This window comes from Trachinotus anak, unplaced genomic scaffold (assembly GCF_046630095.1).
Source record: "Trachinotus anak isolate AG129_WGS33_773 ecotype Australia unplaced genomic scaffold, CSIRO_AGI_Tana_v1 ptg000040l, whole genome shotgun sequence".
In the NCBI taxonomy this organism is placed as follows: Eukaryota; Metazoa; Chordata; class Actinopteri; order Carangiformes; family Carangidae; genus Trachinotus; species Trachinotus anak.
The window spans coordinates 198,181-213,478 of record NW_027273891.1 but is presented as its reverse complement, the minus strand read 5'-3'; the positions used below and the strand labels follow the sequence as shown (position 1 = coordinate 213,478).

At 45.6% G+C, this 15,298-nt stretch overlaps 1 protein-coding gene across 1 annotated transcript in view; it reads left to right on the top strand.

Moving 5' to 3' along the window:
- LOC139615058 (ephrin-A2) overlaps nt 1-15,298 on the top strand; it is a 55,578-nt gene that overhangs the window by 30,859 nt on the left and 9,421 nt on the right. The gene's annotated exons all lie outside the window — the stretch shown is intronic.

The following is a 15,298-nucleotide window of genomic DNA, read 5'->3' as shown; positions in this document are numbered from 1 at the left end:
CCCCACACACCCTGCATCTCCTCCCCTCTGTAACCATCTCCAGACAGTACAGCCTTCAGAGGTGCACTGGGTTTTTTGTTTTTTTTTCAGAACGAGCAGAGAGCGGCAAGTTTTACAGGTTTGAGGCAGATAATCACACAGAGCGAAATAAAATTATTATTATTATTATTATTATTATTATTAAAGGAAACAAACTTCAGCAAAATTTTGAGTGTGGTGATTTAACTTGAACTAAAGTGGAGACCTTTTGTTTGATTTCATCAGACTCCTCTGAGACTCACTTCTCTGCTCCTTCGTTCAGCAGCTGAGAAAACAACTCGTCTCCTTTTACCTGACGTCAAAGTGCTGAGAGTAAACTGTGTAAAGTGTGTACAAGCATAGACAACAATACACAACATGTGTAGACAGTACAGGTGTGGAGCAGGTGAGGAACGTCCAGGAGCTCAGGTGACGTCGGTTCAGTTTTTTATCACACAGATGAAGAAAAGCAGAAACCAACTAATTTTGGGAGTGTTGTATGAAAATTGCTTCAAATGATTATTTGATTATCAAAGTAGTTTCTACGTCGATTAATTGATTAATTGAGTAACAGTTGTGGCTCCATCATAGAGTCACAGGAGACTGAGGTTCAGAGGTTTTATCACCTGTTCTACCTATGACCATGTTTTCCCGCTCGGTCAGCTCTGTGTTGTTTACTGACTGTTTCCTGTCTGATGCAGACCAGGAGACCAGTTCAGTTCAGACCAGTCCAGCGCTGGACCCTGAACAGTTTGTCAAAGTTCTTTCTGCAGGATTCAGATTCAGTGGGAACAGTATGTCCTCTCAGTAACCCTCCTCCCTCTGTGGGGGTGGGCGGGGCAGAGACGCCCCCCAGCCCATCGATTGGTCATGGTCATGCTGCCTGTCACCCCCCTCCCTCCTCCGGGGCAGATGGGTGAGAATCAAACAGAAACATGCTCGGTTCAGCAGGTCGGGACGTCCCGCTGATCGATGAGCTCCCATCAACCCGACGCTGAATCTTCCCAAAATGGACGAGTGTGTAATTTCCATTAAGTTACCCAGCAGCCCCCCCGACCCCTGGTCAGGAGCAGGACTAATGAAACCTGAAGCTGCTCTCTGTCTGAGCTGGTACCATGAAAACCTCTCTGATCCTCTTCATGGAGATCAGTCTGCAGCAGCTGATCTGATACAGGAGAAGAGTTAAAAGACCGAGTCCACTTTAGTTTTACTGCCAGACCATCGTCAGGTGTGACAGCTGATATTAAAGAGTCCTGATGAGCCTGATGAACTGGACCTGTCATCTGAGACTGTTAGAATGAAATGTTTCAATCAACAAATACGGAGAAATAATAGATTCCAGGGACATGAACCCACAGGTACACTTGGTACCTGACACCTCCACCTGCTCCTGATAAAGGTTTGAAGCTTTAAACAGCAAACGTACGTCTGAGTAAATATATCAGTGGAACTCCTGGTGTCAAGGCCCAATACAGGACCTGAATCAGGTCCTGGTCCAGATTCTCTCCAGTCTCTTCGGGTCTTGTTGGGTCCTGGTGATCGCTTGTTGACTGTCTGCAGGACAGTTTTCTGTTGAACTGAAAGTAAATGTACTTCATGCTGTCATCATGCCCCCCCCCCCGTGGAAGTAGATGATGACAGCACATTCATGCCCACATTTCTTTGCACCCCCTCTCTGTTACCATGGACACCTGTTAACACAGTTCAGGTTCCTCCCTCTCAGCAGGTGAGACTTTTTATTAACAGGAGGATAATTAATGTTCAGGCTTAACAAAGGACGGCTGTGGCCTCTCAGGAACCCTCCTCCACCACCATCCACCCCCCACCACCAAGGTCAGACTGTCTCCACATTTTTCTGCTGACACTGACTGAGGTCTTTCTTTCATCAATGAAACAGTACAGAGGAAGTGTTTAGGTCTGTTCAGGTCCAACAGATTCTGGATCAGGTCTCATTATCATCAGGTCTGCTGTGATCTGGTCTGACTGGTCTCAGATCTTAAAGTTCCCTGATGTTTAACGAACTGCTGCAAACATTCAGTCGTTCTGAGCTGTGTGATATTTTAAACCTCAGCAGTGTCAGTGTTTGTTTTGACATCTGATCTTTATCTTTTGATAAAAATGTTTGTTCATTTAAGTTCAACTTTACTGATTTCATTTTCAGTCAACGAAAACTAAAATTTGGTCTCAGTTTTGTTACCATGGTTACAGATTTACTTTTTCTCTATTGTGAGGTCAGTGAAAATGACTGCAGGCCTTTCTCAGACAGAAGACATCAAGTGTCTCTAGTTCAAACACTCCTGGACAGAAAGACACAGTACAGTCTGTACCTGACTGTGTATGACTATGTCTGACTGTTTCTGACTGTACTTCACTGTGTCTGACTGTGTCTGACTGTACCTGATTGTACTGGACTGCATCTGACTGCGTCTAACTGTATCTGACTGTATCTGACTGCGTATGAATATGTATGACTGTGTCTGACTGTATCTGACTGTCTGACTGTACCTGACTTTGTATGATATGTCTGACTGTACCTGGCTGTATCCAACTGTACCTGACTGTATGTGACTGTACCAGACTGTACTTGACTGTGTTTGAATATTTCTGACTGTACCTCTCTGTATCTGACTGTGTCTGACCACACCAGACTGTATCTGACTGTATTTGACTACGTATGAATATGTATGATTGTGTCTGACTGTTCCTGACTGTGTCTGACTGTGTATAAATATGTTCGATTGTATCTGACTGTCTGAGTGTATCTGACTGTGTCTGACTGTACTTGACAGTGTATGAATATGTTAGACTGTGTTTGTGTCTGACTGTCTGACCGTGTCTGACTGTACCTGACTGTGTCCGACTGTATGTGACTGTACTTGACTGACTGTGTCCGACTGTATGTGACTGTACTTGACTGACTGTGTCTGACTGTATGTGACTGTCTTACCATGTTTGACCGTGTTATTTTCTTAAACTGACCACATACATAAAAATAAAGTGTTACCGTCTCACCTGGAGACGATCAGAGTTTCATGAGGAGAGACGGTAACAGCTGGAGGATGTACAGGATGTTTGTCCTTTACATCACCAGCAGTGACTCAAATTCACCATAAAACCGATGGAGTGAGACCTCTTCAGCTCATCTGGATTGGACTTGTCCAGATGTGAACAGTAGTTTGGTTGTGATTGATGGTGCTTCACAGGAAGAATGCAGATTGAGAAAATCCAGATGTTCAGTTGTTTATACTGGACTGTAATGGTTCAGTCACACAATGTCCATGTGACTCTGCTCTGCATTAACACAGCACACTGCCTGTCAGTGCTTCCAGTTCTCATTATAACCTCTGAGCCGCTGCTCACCTAGCATTAGCATTACTGCAATAGTTTTTCATATCATCAGGAGACAGTGAAATGTATCATGTGGTATCATCTGCACAGCTGTCATCTGATGTTTACTGATGGGATTATAGAGCGAGAGAGAGAGAGAGAGAGAGAGAGAGGGAGAGGGAGGGTCAAGAATGGAGCCTGGTGGGTCTCCACACAATATATCACCTTTACTTCACTAAAGCTGCTGTTAGTCTGGACACAGACTAACTTTCAGCTAAAAATGTAAAATTCTAATAGAAATCCAAAGTCAGCTGATGCTACGACTGATGTGTTTCAGCTGCTAAAGTCTGTTCAACAGAAAGAGACAGTCAGTGTCTAGAGCAGGGCAGATGGCAGCAGGAGAAGTCAGACTCTGATGACAAGAGCTGAGACACACACACACACACACACACACACACACACACACAGACCATCTGCCTGGGTGTGTGTGTGTCATTAGCTCAACAGTTGCCAACCACTCACACACATGAAGTCAACAGCTCATGTTACAAGCAGCAACAGTCCTGACAGATGTTGGTGCCTCCACCTACACACTGAACACTGTCTACCAGCATGTTCGTGCCTTTATAATCCACTGAAAACCTGAACCTGCTTTTAACCTGGTCACTAATCCTGATCAGGCCCAAACTCTTGGACTGAAGTGAAAGACAAAAGTAAAAATCTTCAACTTTTACTCACAAATGTCACTGACAGTGAAGGCAGCCACGTTTCTCTGGACTTTTATTTTGTAAGTCAACTGGATGAGAGATTGTTGTTGTTTTATTGTGTTTGAGTGATTCTGACTCTGACGACCAATCACGTAAAAGAAGACTGATGAACTTTGACCTTATTTTATTCTGTGTGTGTGTGTGTGTGTGTGTTTGTGTGTGTGTGTGACGATTTAAACTGTTGTTCCATAATGAGGTCATGAGCAGCACAGATTGATTTGATTGGTTGTGTTCTTTTAATGAGGGAAGAACGAGAAACTAATTAGAGTGTGTGTGTGTGTGTGTGTGTGTGTGTGTGTGTGTCATGGGATGAGCTGTGCCAGTGTTTCTGTTTCTCTTTATGAAGCTCCAGAGAGTTGTGATTGTCGTGTGTGTCAGTACACAGAGTGTAGTGTCCCTTGGAGTTTAGAGCAGCAGGTGAGGTGTGTATCTACCTGAGCTGTGATCAGCTGTCATGTGATCACGGCAGATCAGCTCCTGTCTGCAGATAATGATGATGTTCAGACAACATCACTTAATCACTGTGATACTGAAGGAAACTTAAAAACAGGAGGATTCTGAATGAGGTTCTGCAGGAGCCTCTTTGTTCTATTATGTCAGAGTGGTTTTATGGACTCGGGGGGGGGGGGCAACAAGGTCTGAGGTTAAACCATAAAATATGCCTCCCTCTCTCTCTCTCTCTCTCTCTCTCTCTCTCTCTCTTTCTCTTTGTCTTTGTCTCTCTCTCTCTCTTTGACTGACAGCTCTGACAGGTCCTGTCTTGGTCGCCCCGGCGACTGCATCCTGCTCCGTTAGTTCGTCTCAATTGGTTGGAGCTGCCTACCAATCAAATCCACAGGCCATGCCCCACCCCCGCACCCCCCAAGACCTACAACCACACTTCTTATCTCCTCCTCTTCTCCCTCCTCCTCCTCCTCCTCCTCCTCCTCACCTCCTCCTTCTCTTCCTCACCTCCTCCTCTTCTTCCTCCTCCTACTCACCTCTTCCTCACCTTCTTCTCTCCTCTGTTACTCCAGTCCTCCTCCTCACCTTCTCACTCCTTCTTTCCTTCTTTCCTCAGTTTCACTCCTGCTGTCATCTTCCTCCTCCTCCTCCTCTTCATCATCTCACTGCTTCTCTGCACATCACTCCTCAGTGTTCCCACGGCGACGACCAAGAGCAGCCGATTGGTGTTGATGTGGACGACTGAACTCAAACAACCAGACTGGGAGGGGAGAGGGGAGGAAAAGATGAGTGGAGGAAAAAAAATAAAAAATTGGAGGGAAGGAAAAAGAAGGAAGGATGAAGGAGGAAGGAAAGAGAGCAAAAAAGACGAATGAATAAGAAAATGATGATGATGAAGAACAAGTTTCACCTTCTCCCTGATGAGTCCACCATAAACAAAGTTGTTGAAGGTCACTGACATCTCTGTTTGTTTTAATCCCCTCCCTCTGCTCACCACCCCCCCACATAGAGTTTAACCCACATCACCCCCCCTCCCCAGGGCCTCCTGCCACCTGATGAGCTTTGAAGTGCTAATGAGCGCCTGCATTGCTTGCCCTGTTTACAGAGAGAGAGAGTCTGACCGCCACACTGCATTCATTACAGCTGCCGCAGGGCCACGTTCAAAGCTGGATTTGGGGGGTGGGGGGGGGGACACAAAGGAAGAGAATACAGAGCATGGATGCTAACAAACCTCAGATCAGGTTTTTATATGTTTGGGAAACTGGTTCTCCCTCACTGATGTGGACCAGGTTTATGTCACAGTCACTCATTAGAGCTCGTTAAAGCTCGTTAAGGCTCGTTAAGGCTCAGAGGTTGCCATGGTGATCAGGAAGGGTCATGTAAACTGACTCAGATGTACAGTCCAGTGCAGTAAGAGGTTTATATTTAGAGCTTCTCTCCTGTAGATCTCTCTGAGCTCACTCAACAGTTTCTTCATCTCAACCATCGACTGGTCTCCTAGACCCTGTTCCAACTGTTCTTCCTTTAATCAACACCTCTATATCAAGTCTGATTAACTTATCTTTATCAACTGGTTATGTACCTCAGGCTTTTAAAGTTGCAGTAATTAAACCTCTACTTAAAAAGCCTACTCTTGATCCAGATGTTTTAGCCAATTATAGACCTATATCCAACCTCCCCTTTATTTCCAAAATCCTTGAGAAGGTCGTTGCAAACCAGTTATGTGATTATTTGCACAGAAATGGTTTGTTTGAAGATTTTCAGTCAGGTTTTAGAGTCCATCATAGCACAGAAACAGCTCTGGTTAAGGTTACCAATGATCTCCTCATTGCCTCAGACAATGGACAATGGACTCTCTATACCTGTCCTACTAGATCTTAGTGCTGCATTTGACACCATCGATCATAAGATTTTATTACAGAGACTAGAACATATGGTCGGCATCAAAGGAACCGCACTAAGCTGGTTTAAGTCATATTTGTCAGATAGACTCCAGTTTGTTCATGTTAATAATGACTCTTCTATCAACACTAAAGTCAGTCATGGAGTTCCACAAGGTTCTGTGCTAGGACCAATACTTTTCACTCTATATATGCTTCCTCTAGGAAACATTATTAGGAGGCACCAGATAAATTTCCATTGTTACGCAGATGACACCCAGCTGTACTTATCCATGAAGCCAGGTGAGACTAACCAGGTAGCCAAGCTTCAGGTGTGTCTTAAGGACATAAAAACCTGGATGACCAGTAATTTCTTACTCTTAAATTCAGACAAAACTGAAGTTATTGTAATTGGCCCAAAACACCTCAGAGATACACTATGTGATAATATACTGACTCTGGATGACATCACCTTGGCCTCCAGTGCTACAGTCAGAAACCTTGGTGTCATTTTTAACCAGGACTTTACTTCTTCCTAATTCATCCTCATATTTCCTCTTTTCCTTCATATCATCATCATAGAGATTACAGCAGCCAATCAGCTTTGTCCTGAAGACCAGCAGGAAGCCAAGAGGAAGTAGAGCAAAGGTCACAGATTTACAGTCGCAGAAGGTGTGATGTTGTCATCAGCTCTCACAGCTGTCCACACAAATGATCAGTCACAACAATTAGTATTTTCTGATCTGTCTCCTTTTTGGAAAAATTCAGGCACAAAACCTTCATCAAGGTTTCACATGTTTCAGTGATGGCACCTGCTCATGAACACAAAATCATACAAACAGGACACAACAACCTCTGATTTGTGAGCGGGGGTCACTGCTGACAGGTGAGATGATGTCAGACCAGAAAATAACCACAACCTGTTAATGGAGCTGTTTCACTGAGCAGCTGAAACAAAGTCTCAGTGTTTTAGCCCCAAATTAAAGGTTCAGTCGATCGTCGCTGCTCTGAAAATAAACTCCATGCCACGAGGAAACCACAGAGCAACAGAGCTGTTATCCTCTGTGGAGGGTTTCTCACTCCAAGGATGGAGGGATGAGGGTCAAATGTCCTCCGTCTCATATATCTCAGTATAAACTCTGTGAAATGAGTCTGAACTGTCGGTGTCTTTAAGCTGATTTCAGAAGAGGAGGTTTGTAATTCCAGGATTTTCTGCAGAAGTGTGAAGTGTTATGGCAGCTGAGCCAGCATCAGGCCGGACCCAGAGTTAATAGAAGTGATAAAGAGGCTGCCAGCCGGCAAGACAACCCTCACCATCCTCCTCTATGGACTCTGATAAGTCCCAATCGGGGGGGGGGGGGGGGGGGGGGGGGGGGGGGGGGGGGGGGGGGGGGGGGGCAGGGGTGTTTAAAACTTTTCCAGGATGACTCGTGGTTTTCCAGGATATTCTTCATCTATTTTTATCCTTTTGTTCAGATTTTTTTCCCAAGATCCAGAAGCTGCTGGAAGAAGCTTCTTTACAGGACCTGTGTGGGGGTGAGGACCCTGTTGGCTTCCACCCCCCCCCCCCCCCCCTTCCCTCAGTCTGGATTCATACAAGGCACATTCAAAAAAACCTTTTCCAGGATTTTTCTCTCTATTCTGTTGTTTGTCCAGGATTTTCAAGATTGGGAAACTGAAATTTCCAGGTTTTCCAGGATCAGTATGAGGACCTCGAGCATTCCTCCATCAAAACCTGGATTTTAGGACTTGTCATTTTCCATGACATTTTTGCTCCCCTTTGTCGTTTTATCAACAACTTTTCCAGGACTTTCAAACTGCCTTAAAGAAGATAACATTTTCCAGGCTTTTCAGGTTCTACAGGATCCTTCAGTCATCAGGATCTGGATTTGCACACATTCCAGACTTTTCCAGGACTTGTTTTCCTGGACTTTTGTCAGTTTCACTGTGTTATTACTGTGAAGAAAAAGCCTCCGTTCACTTTGTTCAACTTTCCGCTCATGAAGAGTCGACCCTCCTCCTCCTCACTCTGAAAAAGGATGACTGACAGGACTAAAGATAATAGAGGGCCAGGCGGGGTCCCGGGGCCAAGAGAGGCCACATGAACCACATGAGGGGAGGGGAGGGGTCACTGTGTGTGTGTGTGTGTTAGTATCTGACAGGCTTCACCTCTCAGATCAGAAAACACAAAGCAGCAGCAGCCTTGTATTGTTGATGTTGTTTTTATTGAGGGTGGAGGCAGAGGGGGGAGGGGCAGGGTCAATGATATGGGCAGATTGAAGGGGGTAAGGGGGAGGGGCATATTTGATTGACAGTTGGCAGAATTTTTGGGTGAGTCTGCAGCTACGACTCCTTGACTCGCTCCCCCCTCAGCACTCTGAACTGAACCTTTAACCAAGCTAACAGTTTCCCCCCACCTCCAGTCTTTGTGCTAAGCTAGGCTAACTACAGATCAGTGTTACAGAGCTTCACACGCAAACTGTGATTTACACTCTCTCTCTCTCACACACACACACACACACACACACACACACACGTCTGGTGTGGACTTCATCATCAGTCGCCGTGGTAACTGGAGACAAAGAGACTGGGGTCCTGTTACAGTGAACATGTGGCTGCTACTGCTGCTGCTGGTGTGTGTGTGTGTGTGTGTGTGTGTGAACATGTTCAGTTAACTCGATCCTACATATTCTGAATATTACAGCCCTCAGGAATCTGTGAGCACCATAACTCCCGTCGATGCTGCTGCAGGGTGACAGGCTGTGGCTGCAGAGCAGCAGCTGCTGTAGATGAAGCAGGAAGTTTCACACTTTGACTTCATGTGTTGGTTCACACTTTCCACTCAGTTGAATCCAGGTGAGAGTCTGACTGAGCTCCTTTGAATATCAGATTATTTGTTCCAGGTTTGGTTGATGAGGAGTTTCATCTGCTGCCACGTTTACTGTGTAGACAATGGACCCCCCCCCCCAGGTGTTCAGACAGCAGATCAGATAGTTTTGTCTTGTAGCTTGTAGCTTCTTGTCTGAACCTGAAGGAAACACTGTGGGTATTGTAGCTGAGCCTGTCAGGACAGAATCAGGTTACATGAACACACACAGTCACACACACAGTAACACAATGGACTGCAGAGTGTCTCCAGAGGCATCGATCATGTGACTGAGGGACAGAAATGATAAAGCTTCTGTGGGAAAATCCTGCTCCATGATGGACAGTGGATCATTCAGGGACCTGACCTGACCTGGTCCTGTGAACCTGGTCCTGTGAACATCACAGTGGATATTTAAGAAACTTAAAGCTGCGTTATACGACCTTTGACCACCAGGGGGCAACAATGTTGAACTGAAACACTGCTCCTCATTGGTCAACATCAGTCCAGCGTTCAGTCTTTTAGACCTGGTTTGGTCCAGGCTCCTGGTCCTGGTCTGGGCTTTAATAGAAGAAAGTACAGTTTGATAGAAACAATAAGAACAATATTCATGAAGTGAAAACTAAAACTAGATTAATGGAAAGTCTGGGTCTGAAGTCTGGAGTGTCCACCTGAGCTCAGACCACCTGAGCAGAATAAACCTGGGTCCTCAGCCTGTGTTTCACATCCACACTGTGCTGATTGTGTCTGAGCAGATCAGCTGCTCACTCTGTCTGACCAACGACCTCGACCCGTCCCCGTCCGCACCGGACCTGGATCTAATCCGCCTGACCTTCACAGACCTGCACAGATTAAACAGTAAATCACAGTGAGGCATGCTGGGAGCTGTGACATCACAGGTGTGGAGGCTGAGGACAGAGCAGAGACTCTGCAGCTGCTGCAGGAAAACTCAAAAAACATGTGGGCAAAGAAAATGTGAGAATCTCTGAGGAAAGAGAGGGAAGAGGACAGAACCCATCGTCAGCGTGAGAGACCTGCTCAGGTTCTGTCAGGATGTAGAGTCCAGTCCATGTTCAGCTGAGTCCTGGATTAGAGCCGCAAGTGATTCATCATCAACCACAGGAAGGAAGCAAAGAGGGAGAAAAGAAGGGACGTGAAGGTAACTCCTCCTCCTCCTCCTCCTCCTCCTCCTCCTCCTCCTCAGACCTCAGCTCTTCACATGAACAGTGACAGGGTTTGACTCCCAGCTGGTTCCTGTGTAGGTCCTCCCCACGTCTGCCCTGGTTTCCTGTCTCTATCTCCTCTACAGCTGGAAGAAAAAAACCTGAGATCAGCTCCTGCCTGCAGAGGCTCCTGATGTTCCGACCATCATGTCCTCCATGTGTCACTGCTGCAGCTGCTGAGCTGCAACTGGACTACAATAACTAACTTCCTGTAGTTTTTAGATCACCTGCTGCTTTAGCTCGGAACATCCTCCTCATCATTTCAGTGGTTTGAGCCAGTTGTTCTGAGGAGTGACGTTGACACACACACACACACACACACCTCCTGTGCTGGTGCACTATTTAAGAAGGCTCTCCTCCATCTGCTCGGGCTAAATGATGATGATGATGAAGATGATGATGTTGGTGAACCCGGTCACCCTGTGGCCTGCTGGGACGGACAGAGCGCCTCTCTCCATTAGAGAGATGAGGGATGATGTGAGCGCTGAGGGGACAGAGTTCACAGCGAATGCAGCGCCTGCTCTCTGAGCTGTTAGCTGTCAGCTAACTCAGTTAGCCTGCACTTTGCTAATGGTGTTAGAAAAGACAGAGAGGGCGCGGCGGAGGAGACGCTCATCCCTCCATCAGGATCGTTTTCATTCAGCAGGATGTTTCCTCTGCAGAGCTCCAGCTGCTCTGACCCACCCCCCAAACTCAATCAGGACCACGCCTTGATGCTGCATTCAGGTCACATGGGAACAATCAGCGCTGTGATTCAGCAAACCAACAAGCTCTAAAGTGAAAGTGTTTTAAATCATTAAGATGGCGTCTTTGTATGGAGCTTCTTTTGTGCCAAAAACAGCTACTTTGCACATTTTTTGTCGCAGCTTCTGGAAACTTTGCTGGAGTTACTAAAAGTACAGAAGGTGGGGGCAGTGGGGGTGAGCTCTTTATTAATATTACTAGAAAACCATGATGTTTACCAGGTTTTAAACGTACGGTAGAGAACCATGGGCACGATGACTCTCAGTGTATGGAAGATGGAGGAGCTCAGCATGAACCAAAAAACAAAAAAAATGGACGCCTTGTAATTACAACTTATCATGTCATTATTAAGGAAAGAGATGTTCATGAGATTTATCTCAGTACGAGCTAATGAGTCATAGTTAAGACTTACGGATTTGTAGTAAAGTCTCATTTCAGACTTAAACTAATGGATGTTTTCATTTTTTTACATTTGGGATGTAAAATCTCACAGTTAAGAAAATATTGAGAGTAAAATAAATGTCTTTAATTTTAAATGAAAATCTGATCTAAAAACCTAACACAGACACAAACTGAACCTGAGCTGTATAATTATCTAAAGTCACTTAGTTTCTTTTATAGCAGAGGTTCCCAACCTGTGGGGAAGCGCCCACTGGTGGTCCGTGAAGGTATTGCAAGTGGCTCAGCAAATCATTTGCAAAACTGAACAATTTTGGATAAAAGATGTAATTATGAAAAAAGTAAAAATAGAAATATGAATAATGTTTTTAAATGAAATGATCTTTAAAAACATAAGGTTTGAGCCTTTATAATTAAAATAAAAACTGTTCTGTGAAGGCTGAGATTTTCAAGTGGGACGTAAGCTGGAAAAGGTTGACAACCACTTGATAGAGACCTGATACCTGTTGACAGATAATATTGAATATGTGCATGTTTGCTCCTAACAGCTGTGCTGTTCAGTCCTGCCGTCATTCTCAGAGAATATTGAATAAAAACACAGGTTTTCCTCTCAGGCAGCTTTTAGCTTTAACAACCCCCAGCCGACAGGTGGAGAGCCTGAGAGGCAGAACTGAGGGGAAGGCTGCTCGATGATCAGCTCCTCTGGACTGTGGAGGAACAGACACAGAGACAGGAACAACCTGCACACAGAGAGCGCCCCCTACAGCCTGATGTGGGGTAGAGCTCTGTTCATTTCGGATTGAGATGAGAGAAATAGAGTCTTTAGTATTCACCTTGATGTTTCTGTGTCTAAATCCATCAGAATCACATTGATTTCATGGGTTTTAATTTGAGTCCAGTAAACAGTGAATCATTTCACCCCCCCCACCACCACCACCACCACCACACACAGACACACACTCTTTTATTGTTATATGTGAGCGGAGCTGTATTTAAAAACCAGCTGTGATTAACCAGCATGGCTCAGCCAATCAGAACGGGCCGTGAGAAACCAAATCAGTCAGTTCAAACTTCATTACCAAAATCCAAATTAGCTCTGTTGATTGGGCGGCCCCTCCCTCCCTGTGTGGGACAAGGGATGTTGTTGTTCTTTGACTCATGAATATTCAGAGACGTGAAGTTTGATGATGTTGAACGATTATGTTTCTAACAGGGAGGTGAGCTGCATCTGTCACTGTGTGACACACTCGGTGTTTGTGTTAAATTAAATTATGTAAATTACAGCAACAGTGTGACGGAGCAGCTGTGAGCAACACAAACACTTTTACTGGTTCAGTCACTGTTTCATATCAAACACTGATCCTGTCTTTATTTCACTGGATCCAGATCAGGCTGTTTCCTCTGTCACTGTGTTTAATAATTATTATTAATAGTTAATAATCATTCATCAGTTCAGTTATAAGACATTAATCTGAACAACCTTTATGTAAAAATGTCCTGCAGCAGAAACAGAACCACTGATCCTCTGGGAAACAGCTGCAGAACATCTGGACCAAACATTAGAAACTGGTTTACGGTTCAGGTTAGAAATTAAGTCAGGGAGAGTCCTCACAAAGACAGGAGTTCAAGTGTGTGTGCATGTGTGTGCGTGTGTGTGCGTGCGTGCATGTGTGTTTGATTACTTCCCATCTGCAGGGACCAACCTGCTGTTTAGGTGAGCGCTCACTTTCTCTTCCACATACTCCCAGACGGGCGGGGTATTGACGAGACCACCTGTGTGTCTGTGTGTCTGTGTGTATGTGTGTGTGTGTGTGTGTGTGTGTTTTCCAGTCTCAGCCTCATTAGTCTCTGAATCTTTGTCTCTGTGGATCTGAGCTGTGAAACAACTCATCCCAGTCGTCACGACACACTTGTTGTTACTGTTCAAATACTGCGACTACTGCTTCACATCAGTAGTCGCAGTAACATCACATCAGCTGAAATACTACTAATACTACTAATACTACTAAAGAACTAGTATCATCATTATTTATAGAGAAATGTCAGTTGAAATGATGTCACAACCTCAGCAGCAGCTGTGGAGACAGCTTCATGTTTCAGTGCTACGCAGACGACACCCTGCTGTACCTGATCCTCCTCACTGAGTCCTGACCCCGAGGTCTCTGACCTGATCGGACACAGGAGTCAGTGTAAATGACAAAACTATCTTCTCAGAACAGGGAAACAGTTTCTTCAGTCCAAAGTAAAATGAAACAGAATTTGTTTGATCACTGAAAACTTTCTCGTTCTTAAATATCTGGAGCTGCTGAAACAAAGTGGGTTCATCTGGTTCATCTTTGCATCAGCTGAGTGTCAGCAGTGAAAGCAGTCGAGGTGTTACCCAGTAAACAGGTGAAGGTGAAGTTTCAGGTGAAAGCATGAGAAACTTTTTGATGTGCAGATGAAGAGTCTGTGAAAGAGAAAGTGTTCATCTGCACTCTGAAAGCAGTTGAAGTGTCAGATGAAGTCAAAGCAGTGAATTAATATTTAGAAGTGAAATTACAGAAACATAACGATGAATAATAAACCAGAGTCTCATCATTTATCAGTTTGTTCTGTCTGTGATCCAGACCTGATCCAGACCTGACTGATCCAGACTGATCCTGACCTGATCCTGACTGATCCAGACCTGATCCTGACTGATCCTGACCTGATCCAGACTGATCCAGACTGATCCAGACCTGACCTGATCCAGACTGATCCTGACCTGGCCTGATCCAGACCTGATCCTGACCTGATCCTGATCCTGATCCTGATCCAGACTGATCCTGACTGATCCTGACCTGACCTGACCTGACCTGACCTGATCCAGACCTGACCTGATCTGACTGATCCAGACCTGACCTGACCTGATCCAGACTGATCCTGACTGATCCTGACCTGACCTGACCTGACCTGATCCTGACCTGACCTGATCCAGAACTGACCTGATCCAGACCTGATCCAGACCTGATCCTGACTGATCCTGACCTGATCCAGACCTGATCCAGACCTGATCCTGACCTGATCCAGACCTGACCTGACCTGACCTGATCCTGATCCTGATCCTGATCCTGATCCAGACTGATCCTGACCTGATCCAGACCTGATCCTGACTGATCCAGACCTGACCTGACCTGACCTGATCCTGACCTGACCTGATCCAGAACTGACCTGATCCAGACCTGACCTGACCTGACCTGATCCTGACCTGACCTGATCCAGAACTGACCTGATCCAGACCTGATCCTGACCTGATCCTGACCTGATCCAGACCTGATCCTGACCTGATCCAGACCTGATCCTGACCTGATCCAGACCTGATCCTGACTGATCCAGACCTGATCCAGAACTGACCTGATCCAGACCTGACCTGACCTGACCTGATCCTGACCTGACCTGATCCAGAACTGACCTGATCCAGACCTGACCTGACCTGATCCTGACCTGATCCTGACCTGATCCAGACCTGATCCTGACCTGATCCAGACCTGATCCTGACTGATCCAGACCTGACCTGACCTGACCTGATCCTGACCTGACCTGATCCAGAACTGACCTGATCCAGACCTGACCTGACCTGATCCAGACCTGATCCAGACCTGATCCTGA